The sequence below is a fragment of the Schistocerca nitens genome, chromosome 7 (assembly GCF_023898315.1).
Source record: "Schistocerca nitens isolate TAMUIC-IGC-003100 chromosome 7, iqSchNite1.1, whole genome shotgun sequence".
Classification (NCBI taxonomy): Eukaryota; Metazoa; Arthropoda; class Insecta; order Orthoptera; family Acrididae; genus Schistocerca; species Schistocerca nitens.
Window position 1 is genome coordinate 278,868,583 of NC_064620.1, and position 14,139 is coordinate 278,882,721.

Genomic DNA, 14,139 nt, shown 5'->3' on the forward strand with positions numbered 1-14,139 from the left:
TTGTCACACGGCACACATCAAGTCTTGAACTTCACTGTACCCAAGCGCTGGATGGGCCGCAAGGGGCCTAATGACAGGGCTTGCTTTGCATGGCCTCCACGTTCACCCGACCTAACGCCATGCGAGTTTTGCTTTGGGGCTTCATCAAGGATCGTGTGTACGTGCCTCCGCTACCAGCAGACCTCCCTGAATTAAGAAGCCCGATTGAAGCAGCTGTTGCTACAATCAGTGAAGACACACTTATCAACGTTTGGGAAGAACTCGGCTATAGACTTGATGTGTGCCGTGTGACAAATGATGCTCACATTGAACATTTATAAGGTTCTTGTTAAAACTGTTTGAGTCGCTCTTTCATTTGACATATCATTTATAACTGTACGTTTAATAAAATAAATGTTACGAAGCGTTAAAACCCCGATATTCATTTATAAACACCCAGTACATATGGTGCACCTCACATCTTAGGGCTTTTAGTTTGAAGTATATCTGAGGAAATAACAAATATGTATTTGTTTCATCGTATTTTTTTGGGTTCAATAATTACCACAGTGCCACGAATGCTAAGTTATGTATCCACACCAGCACGTTTGTAGAGTGTCAGGCATACTACCAATGTGCAATAATAATTTTCATCTGGAAGAATTTTGGTGAATATAGCTGAATCCATTGTGCAGACACTGATATATGGACAGTAGATGTTCTGAAAATGTAATTTCCGAAAAATGTTAAGTCACTGTAATTTTTACGCGCAATAATGCCCTTTTAGTACATTCCAGCTGCATATTTTTATTGATTAGTCAATTCTCTGTCCTCTGCATTCATTTTCAAGAGTATCTTTCTTATGTGAGCTGAGGCTTTCCCGGCGAATGTGCTATATCCAAGGTTCTCGGCTGTCCATCCGGATCCGATCGTCGAAGTTCCACGCTATTTCGGCGAATAACCGGTTATTCGCCGAAATATCGTGGAACTTCGACGATCGGATCCGCCTGACACCTGAGAACCTTGGATCAGTATCTTTCTTACTTTGAACGGCTTCGGCTATTTGCTGACAACCCGTGATATTCAAGGATTTTCATGCTGCTAACCACACCATCATTGAAAAGTAATAATACCTGCACCACACCTACAGGGGGTAGACAAAAATATGGAAACACCAAGAACACGCATAACCATGTCTAATACACTGTAGGAAAGCCGTTGGGATTCAAAACAGCTTCCAGTCGTCTCGGAATGGATAAATACAAGTCTTAAATGGTTTTCAAGTGAATCATGTACCATTCTTCGTATAGAATAGTGACACGTTCAGGTTAACGATGATGGAGGTGTGTAGGGATCATGCACCCTTCTCTGCAAAGTAGACCAAGAAGGCTCAGTAATGATGAGAGATTTGGTGATTGTGGTGGCCGGGAGAGGTGCGACAGTTCACCATCGTATTCAAAAAACCAGTCCTAGACGATGCGAGCTGTGGGAAAAGGGGCCCTGTCGTTTTGGAACAGAGCATCAGTATCGTGGTACAAATATCGTACCATAGAATGGTTCTTGTGGTCGCGTTCTCACTTCCCGAGCATGGGGTCCCGGATTCGATTCCCGGCGGGCTTAGGTATTTTCACCTGCCCGAGATGACTGGGTGTTTGTGTTGTCCTCACCATTTCATCATCATTCATGAAAGTGTCGAGATTGGAGTGAGCAAAGGTTGGGGATTTGTACGGGCGCTGATAACCTCGCAATTGAGCGCCCCACAAGCCAAACATCATCATCATGCACTACTGGCCATTAAAATTGCTACACCAAGAACAAATGCACATGATAAACAGGTATTCATTGGACAAATATATTATACTAGAATTGACATGTGATTACATTTTGTCATCTGAAATGTAACGTCCACTGTTCAAAGTGCCGTCAATGCGAACAAGAGGTAACCGAGACGTGTCACCAGTGGCACCCCATACCATCACGCCGGATGATACGCCAGTATGGCGATGACGAATACACGCTTCCAATGTGCGTTCACCGCGATGTCGCCAAACACGGATCATACCATCATGATGCTGTAAACATTCGTGCACCCAGGTTCGTCGTTGAGTACACCATCGCAGGCGCTCCTGTCTGTGATGCAGCGTCAAGGGTAACCTCAGCCATGGTCTCCGAGCTGATAGTCCATGCTGCTACAAACATCGTCGAACTGGTCGTGCAGATGGTTGTTGTCTTGCAAACATCCCCATCTGTTGACTCAGGGATCGAGACGTGGCTGCACGATCGGTTACAGCCATGCGGATCAGATGCCTGTCTTCTCGACTGCTAGTGATACGAGGCCGTTGGGACCCAGCGCGGCGTTCCCTATTACCCTCCTGAACCCACCAATTCCATATTCTGCTATCAGTCATTGGATCTCGACCAACGCGAGCAGCAATGACGCGATACGATAAACCGCAATCGCGATAGGCTACGATCCGACCTTTATAAAAGTCGGAAACGTTATGGTACGCATTTCTCCTCCTTACACGAGGAATCACCACAACGTTTCACCAGGAAACGCCGATCAACTGCTGTTTGTGTATGAAAAATCGGTTGGAAACTTTCCCCATGTGAGCACGTTGTAGGTGTCGCCACCGGCACCAACGTTGTGTGAATGCTCTGAAAAGCTAATCATTTGCATATCACAGCATCTTCTTCCTGTCGGTTAAATTTCGCGTCTGTAGCACGTCATCTTCGTAGTGTAGAATGGACATGACCAGCCAAAATGATCACCTTATTCTTGGCGGTAATGCGATCTTGCAGAGTACCACGAATTGGCTGCCCAAATTACCACCGAATCCGGGCCTTGTTTACCTCTTGGGACGTTAACTTGGACAGATGCTGGAAACAGTGTGGAACAAAACTCATCCAGCCAAATGACTCTTCCGTTGGTCCGTAGTCCAGGTATTATGGCCTCGGCGCCACGTTTTGCTGTTACGTGCATTTGCGTTACTGACATGTGGCTTTGGCATTCCAGTTCGCGCTGCAATTCCATGCTTGTACTGTGTTGTTTAGGTGCTGACAAGATTCACGAGAACTGCGTTCGGTGCTGGACTGACTTTTGCAGTTGTTGTGCTGTTGTTTTTCGTCACAATCCTCTTAAATCACCGTCTGTTATAGTCACTCAACACACACTTCCGTCCACGTCGCGACTTAGCGGATAAAGTTTTTTGCTTTCCTTGTATGCGGTGTACACCTTCGAAACGATGTAGGAGAGTATTTATGCTAGAAAAACCAGATAAGCAGTTATATACGTCCTACTTAGACATTGAATGCACATCATTTCGCTCCAGTATCACGTACTTAGAGGGATTACGGGCAAAGTTTAATCTGGAGCTCTTTGAGGAGCAGGCTCTGCTAACTGCGACATTACGGCCGTCTTGCTTTCTACGATACGTTTATGACACTCCCTGATATGGCCTCATGGTGAAGATACACTACAGCAGTTCGCCGATCACATGAATGGTGTCTATCCCAACATTAAATTTACTGTTGAGATGGAGAAGCACGGCAAGCTACCATTCTTGGATGTTTTGGTTGAGCGGAAGACAGGAGGCCAGCTTGGTCATTCAGTGTACCGGAACCCAAAACACACTGATCGGTACTTGAACGCTTATAATTTCCACAACCTGTACGCAAGAATGCGGTCTTGAACACTTTGGTTCATAGAGCCAAGATTATCTCCGACGACTACCACTTGCAGTCTGAATTGCAGAACTTAAAACGTGATTTCAGGGAAAATGGATACAGCAAAAGAGACATCGCAAACGCTTTCAAGGGCCGCCGACGAAAGACACCTGGTGAATCAGTAGAAGAGGCCAAACGGACTGCATGCCTGTCCTGCTGTGGAGCAACTAGCAGCAAGTTAGAACCTCTGCTGCAGAAACATGGGCTAAGACCAGTGTTCTGGCCTGCCCCCAAGATACGAGATATGTTGCACCCTGTTAAAGACGACATTGCTCTTCGAGTGTCCGGCGTGTGTGGTGTACCCTGTGAATATGTCGGCATATATATCTGACAAACAATTCGCACGGTTGCAGAGCGTTGTACTGAGCACAAGCGTCATATAAAACAAAGGGAGCTTCACAAGTCGGCCATAGCGGAGCATTGCCTAGGAAACGGACATAAAATACAGTTCGAAAATACAAAAGTGTTGGCTCACGCACCTACACATTGGGACTCCGTTATAAAGGAAGCTGCCGAGGTTCGTTTAAACAACAATTTCAACAGAGACCAGGGGTTGACACTCACCAGGGCATGGAGGCGGGCGTTGAACATCGAAAGAAAGCAAAGGCAGATGCGCGACGCGAGAGCGGCAGTTTCAACCGTGGCGCCTGCCCCTGTCGCCACCTGACGTCACCGGTGCTGCCACGGGCAATAGCTCCGCTAGCTGCCCTGGTCGACTTAAGCGCGCGCGCCACATTGGGTCTATCTAATTGGCCGCTGATGATGTCACAATGCCTATATAAGCGAGAAACCTTAGCAGCCCCCGCAGTACAGGTCAACATAGAAGTTTCCCCACCACCGACTCCTCTCCGAGATTAACACCATCAAATAAGACGTCCACCACCATCTACACTACACAGCAGTGGTAGGAAATGCCCTTCTGGGTAAACCCTGCGTTACAGATAGACATGGGCTACACAACGCCCATTCCAGAAGAAATGAGGCCGCGTCCCGGCAGTCAGTGAACTCCTGCCGACCATGGCGGAGATGGTCGTCGAAAGCTCGGGGATTTTATTCGAATTGAAGCGGCTTGAAAACCGAGAACGTTTCATTCAAAGTTTAAACTGATTGTAAATCGTGCTCTGGAGACGTATGTGCCCAGTAAGAGGATTAAGGATGGGAAGAGCCCTCCGTGGTTTAATAACCAATCTCGGAAAATGCTGAAGAAAAAGAGATTGTTGCACTCTCGGTTCAAAAAAGAACGCACAAATGTCGACAAGCAAAATTTCGTAGAAATTCGTGCGTTCGTGGGAAGATTAATACGTGATGCATACAACTTCCACTGTCGTAATCTTTGCGAAAGGTCTTGCTAGAACCCGAGGAAATTCTGGCCATATGCAAAATCACTAAGCGGGTAGAACGCTTGTGTCCAGTCACTCTTCTGTCGGCTGGGGTAGCAATAGAAGACAGCAAAAGGAAAGCCGAAGTTTTAAATTTCACGTTTAAGAAATCATTCACGAAGAAGGATCGTACAAACATACCGTCGTCTGACTGTCGCACAGTGTAGTTTTACTCGGGAATAATAACATGGAAAGAGGGAAGTAACTTTTATGTTGCTTTCCACTTCTGAAGAACACTAATTGACGGCAACTGGGAAGTTCTCTAGGTGTTCGTAATACTTACTGTATTTCCTTTTGTGAAATATAGACCTACATTTCCAAGATGGAGCAGGCCTGTCGTCAATTCATATTATACTTTAGCACCAAAACTTCGTGTCAACACCTACAGTCGTCGTCAAGCAATAGTCTCCTTTTATTTCCAGTTCTTTTCTCTGTGATATCAGACTTCGTCTCTGGAAATTATAATACGTCCATGTGACGAAATAAATTAAATTAAATACCGATTCATTGATCAAAACCAATATATTTCAATATTTTCTCCAGGTGCTTTAAACACGTCTGAATACCGCCGATACAGAAACAGGAAAGATGCTTCAGAAAAATGAATGTCACAGTCGCCAGTTGTTTCCTCACAGGATGTACCTCCCTTACATTAAGAGGTCTACACTGCATGTTATCAGTTATTCACGAAAATTACTCTGGTGAGCAACGAAAAAACAAAAGTATTTCTAGGCAGTCACTGTAAGAACAATAAATCCGACGTACAGGATACAACTACACGCGACCCCACTGACTGCTGTAGATAGGAACTGTCAGATGAATGACTGCAGCAGACAGTACTATGGCAGCAGTTAGTTTATATTATCGGGAATATTATATATTCTGTATAAAGTTCGAAATAATACAATTGATAGTGCTTGTACATGCTCTCAGAATAGTGACATAGTGTATTCCAGTGTATACATCAGTGTTCCAGCATATATCCTTAAGGAAATTTACGTGATGAAGCTACAAGTTATTGAAACACAAATATAAACTGCAGCAGATTTCTACAGATGGAAAATTTCTTATGTGATCGACATTTTTTTTTTTTGGTTTAAGGCATACGTACCTTACCTGTGAATCAGTTGCGTGGGATATATGGAATAAAGAATAAGGATTTCACTTGTTTGTATCGCTGTATATAGCACAGCTCGTAATGAAAACATTTAACTTCAAAACCATAATAAGGAAACACTGGAAGAATACATAGATAATCCAAACTTTGGAAGGAAAAAAGAAATACAACTATACAGTGTAGTTACTGTTTTACACAAATTCGCATATAGTAAACATTGGCTTTATTACTTTATTTCCATTTTATGGGGTAGTCGGTGATCAGTCTTCATGATAAGGTTTGTCTTGAATTTTTGAGGGAGTCAACTTATTTCATTCTTACTTTATCAGGCACCGACATTGTGCCAGACTTCGGTTACAATGTTAGTACAGTCTTACAACGGTTTAGTTGGATATGGAGCTATTGTGCGTCGTTAATGTCGCGATTCCGATTAGAGCAGATTGCGCAGCTGCTGGTACATAGCAGCATAGCCCGCAGTGCGCTGTCAAACCCATCTTCGAGATTACAAGAACGCACCAGTTTTGCGGTGCAGGTCAAAGCAGCACTGGACATAAAACACGCGGCTCGCATCTGAGTCGGGCAAGTTAATATGCATTTGTTTTTTTATCGCCCGTAGGATCCTCCACAAGGTAACAACTTGCCATCCATCTGTTTAATCACACACTTTACTACACACGTGGCAAAATTCGCATTTCCGAAAGTAAATCATTGTTGTGCCAACGGAGGATTATAGAGCCAATAGGTTGCAAATAACAGCCATGTTTAAAACTGTCATTGCAGTGTGTCACATTTTGCTAAAAGTCACTAAGGTACGCAATTACTACATTTTGAAACCAATATTTTGACGCGACAACTGACACACTTCTCCATGTCAATCTCCTTCAAAAGTAATTTCACGGTCTTTATATACTTTCTGTAACACGAGATACCTATACACAAGTCCACATTTTAATGAAGCTATTTTGTTAGTGTAAATTTTATTTCACTGTACTTTATCAATCTACACATTTTGATTATTCATGTATCGTATTAATGTTTTCCTTCATACCAGACGATTCGATTCTGCTCTGTCAATATCTAACGTAGCCATTAATGTACAGGGTGTCTCAAAAGAAAGTTTATATTTGAAGAGCTTTCTGCGCATGCGCATCAAATCTGAGGAGAGTGGGTGGTACGTCAAGCGCTTGCTTGGCCTTTAGGAATTCAGTCGATATAGACTGCTTTTCGGGAGCGGAGCGCACGTTCTGCGTGCGAGAATTTGAGAGAAGCGGTGATTCGGTGTCTGTAGCACGAAGGAAGTTTTGCAGTGTTCGTGGACTGTATAATGTAAATGTTGCTCCAAGTGTTCCCCTTTCCGGAAATGGATCAAAACACACGCCAAATCGAAATCCGGTCGACCAAGGTCATCTTATCGCGCGAATCCTTGGATAGTGTAAATCCGACTATTCGTGACGATCTTAACTTCTCCATTTGCAAGCGTAGAAGTTCTTTCAATGTGCGTAGATCATCGGTGCACCGAATTCTGCAGAATGCCTTTAAACTGAACCGTTACAAAATCCAGTTGGTACAAAGATTAAAACCTTAGGCACCAGACATAGGCTGCAGTTCGTTAATGATGTGACTGATGAGGCTCATTTCCATCTGAACGGTTACGTCAATAAGCAAAATTGCCGTCACTTGAGTGTAACGACTCCTAAACAGAAGTATGAGAAACCCCTTCATTCGCCAAAAGTTACTGTATGGGCTGCGATGTCGGCTCTAGGAATAACCGACCCGCACGTTTTCGAGGACGAGAGCGAACGTGCAGTTACAGTGAATTCGGAACATTAAGTTAAATGACTTTTTGGTGCTTGAACTGCAAAACTTTTCTGGTTATAACGAAAGAACATGGTTTCAGCAAGACGGAGCCACAGCAAACATGTCCAATCCGTTTAATCTCCAGGGGGGGTGACATAAACTGGCTCCCACACAATCCAGATTCGAGCCCTATTGATTTTTTCTTATGTGCGTAAGCCAAAAATAAAGTGTATGTCGATAATCCTAGTTCTCTGTAGCAGCTAAAAGAAAATAGCCCTAGCGAAGTGGCAGTCATGCAAGATTTTGTTCATCGTTTAAATGAATGATTTAGGCTTGCTGGATTGCATTTAAATGACATTATTTTTAAGAAGTAAATTCCTAAACTGTGTATTTCAATAATAAATAAAAAATTTTTTCGATAGATGTCAACCTGTATTATATTTTTCTTTTGAAACACACTGTATAACCTGTTAATACTCACCAAATAAGACAGTCACTAAGTGAGTTAAAATATTTAAATCCCGTTCCGTATTGTTGCAGGAAGGAATCGCAATTCACGCTCCCTTTTACATCACTTGCATCGTAATATACTCCTAAAACAAGTCCACTGCCTGACCAATCCGCAATTTAATCCAACGGCTTAATTCAACGGCTTTCAAGAGAAGGAATCTAAATTCACTTAGAGGCCAAACTTCAGTTGTAACGGCTCAAGCAAAAGGATTTACATAGCCTACATTCTAAAAGTGAAGTGAAATCAAATAAACATAAAATGTGCAGCAAAAATGTATCTTCTCTCCATGTTTCTATACAGGTTTCAAGTTCGTATGCACTTGTTGGTACTCAAGATATATTTGTCTTATTCACAGCCGTATTCCATCAGAGTGATCACTCTAGATCATTTATAACTTACCTTCTGTATTTGCTGCCAGAAATATGTTCATATTTATATACAAAAGTTCTTATCAGAAGCGACATCATTCATATATTATGTCTGCTTCTAAGTGGTGTCGTACCAGACTTAAACTGGTTATATTAATCCATGTCTCATTACTTTTCAGCTCATGTGTGGACGAACTGAAATAATAAAAGTGGATGTACATGTGTATGTATTGTTACGCATCTCCTTCTAAACCACTGGACCGATTTCAACCAAATTTGGCGCCCATGTCATTTACTGTCTGGAAAGAATCACTGTGAGATTAAGAACCACCCAACTATCGAAGGGGTGGGAATGTTGGTGAGAGACCAGTGTAGCCTGTGACACGAGGCTATCCATAGTCTACTTATCCAGTATTTGAGAATGAGGACACTTAGAGACTTGCAACAAACTTTGCATATAATTTCATTCGTGATAAGTTTTGCAGACAGTATTCAATATACCACAGAATGTACTAGAAAAACTATATCATTGTACGACATTTAGTTCAGGATTTATGACGTCATAAACCCTGAATATGTGAAAAACTATCGCATCATGGAAGACGTTTAAGTTTATTACTTCGTTGCTACTAAATCTATTCGCAACACTTTTTGCAGTAATTATCCACATTTTCCGCCGAATGTACCTACAAAAATATATCAATATACAACAATTAGTTTAGGAGATACAATGTCATAACCTTTAGGCGGCTTGAAACTGCAGTGCGAAATTCGCTAGACAGACTAATGAAATATGTGTACAAACACACATGAAATATGTTAAACATGTGCGATATATATTTGACATATGCATATGCGAGCAAAACCGTGGGTAAAAATCTCATCTGAAACCTTGGAAGGATTTCAATCAAATTTGGTACACTTACTAATTACAATCTGGAAAGAAATACTGTAGGGCTAAGAACCATCAGCCTCCTATTGGGGTAAGTGTGATAATGTGGAGAGAGAAGGGAGGATGAGGAGATGGACAGAAAGTGAAAGGGAAGGAGGAATAGGCACAGATAGGAGGAGGAGGAGGAGATGGACAGAGCAGGGGGAAAATGGAGAGAGAGGGGGGGGAGGGGAGGAGAAGATAGACAGAGAAAGGAAAGAGGAGGAGATGGGCAGAGACAGAGGGAGGAAGAGATAGGCAAAGGGATGTGAGAGGAGATGAACAGACAGAGGAGGAGGAGGAAATGGACAGAGAAAGGGAAAAAGAGATGGACACAGAAAGGAAAGGGGAGGAGAAGAATAGGGAGAGGACAAGGAGGAGATGGACAGAGAAAGGGGGAGGAGCAGGTTGACAAAGAGAGGGGAGGACAAGATAGAAGTATAGGTGAAGGAGGAAATGGTCAGAGAGACGGAAGGAGTGGATAGACAAAGAGGGAGAGGAGCAACTTGTCAGAGAGTTGGGGGAGGAAGATATGGACAGAAATGGGGGATCGAAAGAGATAGAGAGAGAGGGGGGGTGGAGACGATGGATATAGAGAAGGGGAAGGAGATGGAAAGAGGAAGGGGGCAAGTGGATGTGGACAGAGAGAGGTGGCAAGAGGAGATGGACAGAGAGAGCAGGCAAGAGGAGATGGACAAAGAGAGGGGGAAGGAGCAGATGGACAGAAAGAAGAGGAAGGAGGAGATGGACAGAGAGAGGATTGTAATATATAAATACCTGGGCAATGCAGGGTTTCTGCTCATATCCTTCGCCTATGTACTGTTCACATTCGTCCTCTAGGCACTAAATGCAGTGGCTATGTGATAAAATGTGAATAAAATGTGGCATGAGGTTGCATCTCACAATTGCTTCGTAACAATATGTTTTGAATACCAGAAGATGATAGCAAAGCCTGTCGAAACCGGTTGTTGCAAACAAATACAGTACATATTTATGCGACCTGGGTTATAGAAAGTTTTTACCAGGTAAAACACATCATTCCTTCTAATTTGTCAACATGAGAAATTTCAGTCAATACATAATTAGCTAAGGCGCTTGATTCCCAATGGGTTAGCCAGCATCACACTCATACAGTGACACCCTGAGTGTCGAGAACTATCGCTGCACATTATTCTCCAATGCCTTCTAGATGTTGTGCTGATGATTCACGCAGTATGCATCAATTAAAGTTTAAAATAACCTGGGTGGCATCTACAGGTATGTTCATGAGTCGATGTTGTAATTTCTGTGCTTCTTCCCAGACCAACAATATTGCTTGTTTAAGGTTCGGTACATTTGTTGCCGGTGGACTTGAAGGTTCTCTCGGGAACTTATGTTGTAAGTGGCTCATGACTTAGATAGGGTGACGTTGCGTAATTTTCTAATAATTTATATCATTCTCTTTTCCCTGTCCCTCTTTACGATGAAAGTGGCATTGGCAAAGGTGGTGATATTTGATACCCTACATAGTTGATAGTATTGGTAAATGATTATACGTGCCATCATCCCCCTCTCTAGCATTGTTGTGTATCGGTGAAGATGAGTAAGGACTTCCATGCGAAAGAGACAAACCTCTGCGTACATTTCCGAGATCAGTTGCAGTTGATTCAGGTGGACTGATCTTGCATGAAGCTAATTAGAAACGTATTTGTTGTATCGCAACTTTAATATCTTTGTACAAGTATGTAATAATTTCTTCCTCCTTGTCAGATATCAGTTTTTCAACAGTTTCAAGACAAGTTCGGTGTTAGCGTACTACGTTTTCAACGATAGTAGTATCGCTGTCAGTAGCTCCTACCTCAGTGTGAGCATTAAGTTTCTTAAATCGTCATTAACACATTTGCGCTCAAGGTTTAAAAACCTACTTCTTCTGACAATTTTTATATCTAATCTGGAAGTTTGCTACAGACGAACTTCAATTCAGATACCTCTGTTTGAATCGCGGACGCACTTTTTACCAGTTCCTCATGAATGGTTTGTAAAGTATTTTGTCTTCTCTGTAAGGTCGTCCGACCTTCTCTTAACCTTTTGTTGTTCCTCAAGTATTTGCTTGAGTTGCTGACCAAACTCATTAGCCATACTCTAGTATATGTAGCGGAACCATACAGATAAGCGAAACTGAATCCACACTTTAGCAGTGTATCAGTATTTCATGGGAAAATGACGAGCCAAATTTGGCACATACTCCTCTTAAACGTTACTAGTTTTCAGATTATCGGATTGACATCCGATCCCGGTGCTACTTCTTTGTAAAAACTGTTCGGAGAAAAAAGTTTAATTCAGTAATTGTGACGACAAGTCGTCTGTTAGATGATTTCCCCAGAGACCTGTGTTTCAAGAGGACTATATGCCAAATTTGACTCATGACTTGTCTGAGATATACTGTCACACTGCTGAAGTGTCGATTCACTTTCGCTCATCTCTGTGGTTCCGCTAGTAGCGATATTATTCACATTAATTGATTATTTACATTAACAGATTCATTCAACGTTTGTTCTATGTCAGATATGGTATCAATCGTAGTCATTTTAGACAGCATCAGCAATAAATTACAGAGACTCAAAAGTCTACAAAAACTCAAATGTATAGATCGTATATGACAATTCTTCCTCAGATAACGAATATAGACATACGTATGCCAAATTAAAAAAAAAAAAAGCTTTACAGGAAATTTATCATTTCTGCAAAGAAAAAAAGCAAATGACAACTATATTTCTCAGGCCAGTAACAAATGTAAAGCAGCATGGAAAATAAAGCTGAAACAGGGTTAATTGCAGAAAATTTACCTGTCCCTCTAAGTTCAGATGAACTAAATAATAGTTTCATAAATTCTGGGGAATTAGGTATAACAAATGAAAGAAATTCAGAGGACAATGCAGGATAGACTTCCTAGTTTGTGGGAAACAGACTTGCTAGTAGACCTGCCAAAATTTGGATGGAAAACTATTTATCCTAAGGATATACTGAATGCAGTCAAATCATTGAGCAACTCCAGAACTGAGGACATATGTGGTTTATCCAGATTTATCATAAAGAAAATAATAGACACCATATGCAAACCACTTTCTTACCTAATCAATAGGATGTTTATGGAAGGAACATTTCCAGACTGCCTTAAACTGACAATTGTCTTGTCCATATTCAAAAGAGGAGACAGAAATTCACCCCAAAATTACAGACCCATTGCAATAGTACCTATATTATCCAAAATTATTGAAACATTAATGAAAGACCAGTTACATGGTTTTTTTGAGTCTTACAACCTCTTAAATAGGGCCCACTATGGATTCCAAAGTGCTCTATCAACAATAAAAACAGTTCAGGAAGTTGTATTATGAATATTACAAGGTTTTGAAAGTAGGGAACACACCTATGCAACTTAAGTAGATTTAACCAAGGCATTTGATACTGTCCCACACAGCATTTTAATTAAAAAACTTGAAAAATATGGAATAACTGATGTAGAATTATTATTGCTGAAAACATATTTGACAAACAGAAACCAAATGGTAGGTTTAAACTCAAATAACAAATCTGACCTCCTCGTGGTGAAACACAGAGTCCCACAAGGATCTGTACTGGGACCTTTCTTATTTACTGTGTATGAGAATGACCTGCCCAGCTTATTACCATATAAATCTGTAATGTATGCTGATGACACAACTTTTGTCACATCACATAGTGACACGAAAGTAGTCAAACAAATGAACAACTCAATGATGGAAAAAGCAGGTCAGTGGTTGCAAGAAAATAGACAGTCATTACATAAAAACAAAACTGAACACATCTTCTTTTCCATTAGACATATTAATAATGGACCAAATGAACCCAGACATTCAGTAAAATTGTTAGGCATATATTCAGATACTAAATTATGCTGGAATACCCACACAGAAGAGCTCTGCAGTAAGTTGACAAGAGTTTTATATCTCCTTAGGAAACTTAAGGATTGTGTCACTAAGGAGTGGATGCTTATGGCATACTATGCCTTTTTCCATACACATTCGCATTATGGAATACTTCTTTGGGGAAACTCTGCCAGGGCAAAAGATGTCTTCCTCTGGCAGAAGAAAGCTGTTAGATGTATTTTTGGTTTGAGCAAATTAACTTCTTGCAGACAGTACTTTATTGAGCGCAGAATACTTACAGTCCCCAGTCTACACATACTCAAAGCACTTATGCAAGCCAAACAGAATGCCGACATGTATGAAAGCAGGTCAGATGTGTACTCATATGAAACCAGAAACAGGAACTTATTAAACATTCCGTGGGCACATTTGAGTAAAATTTTG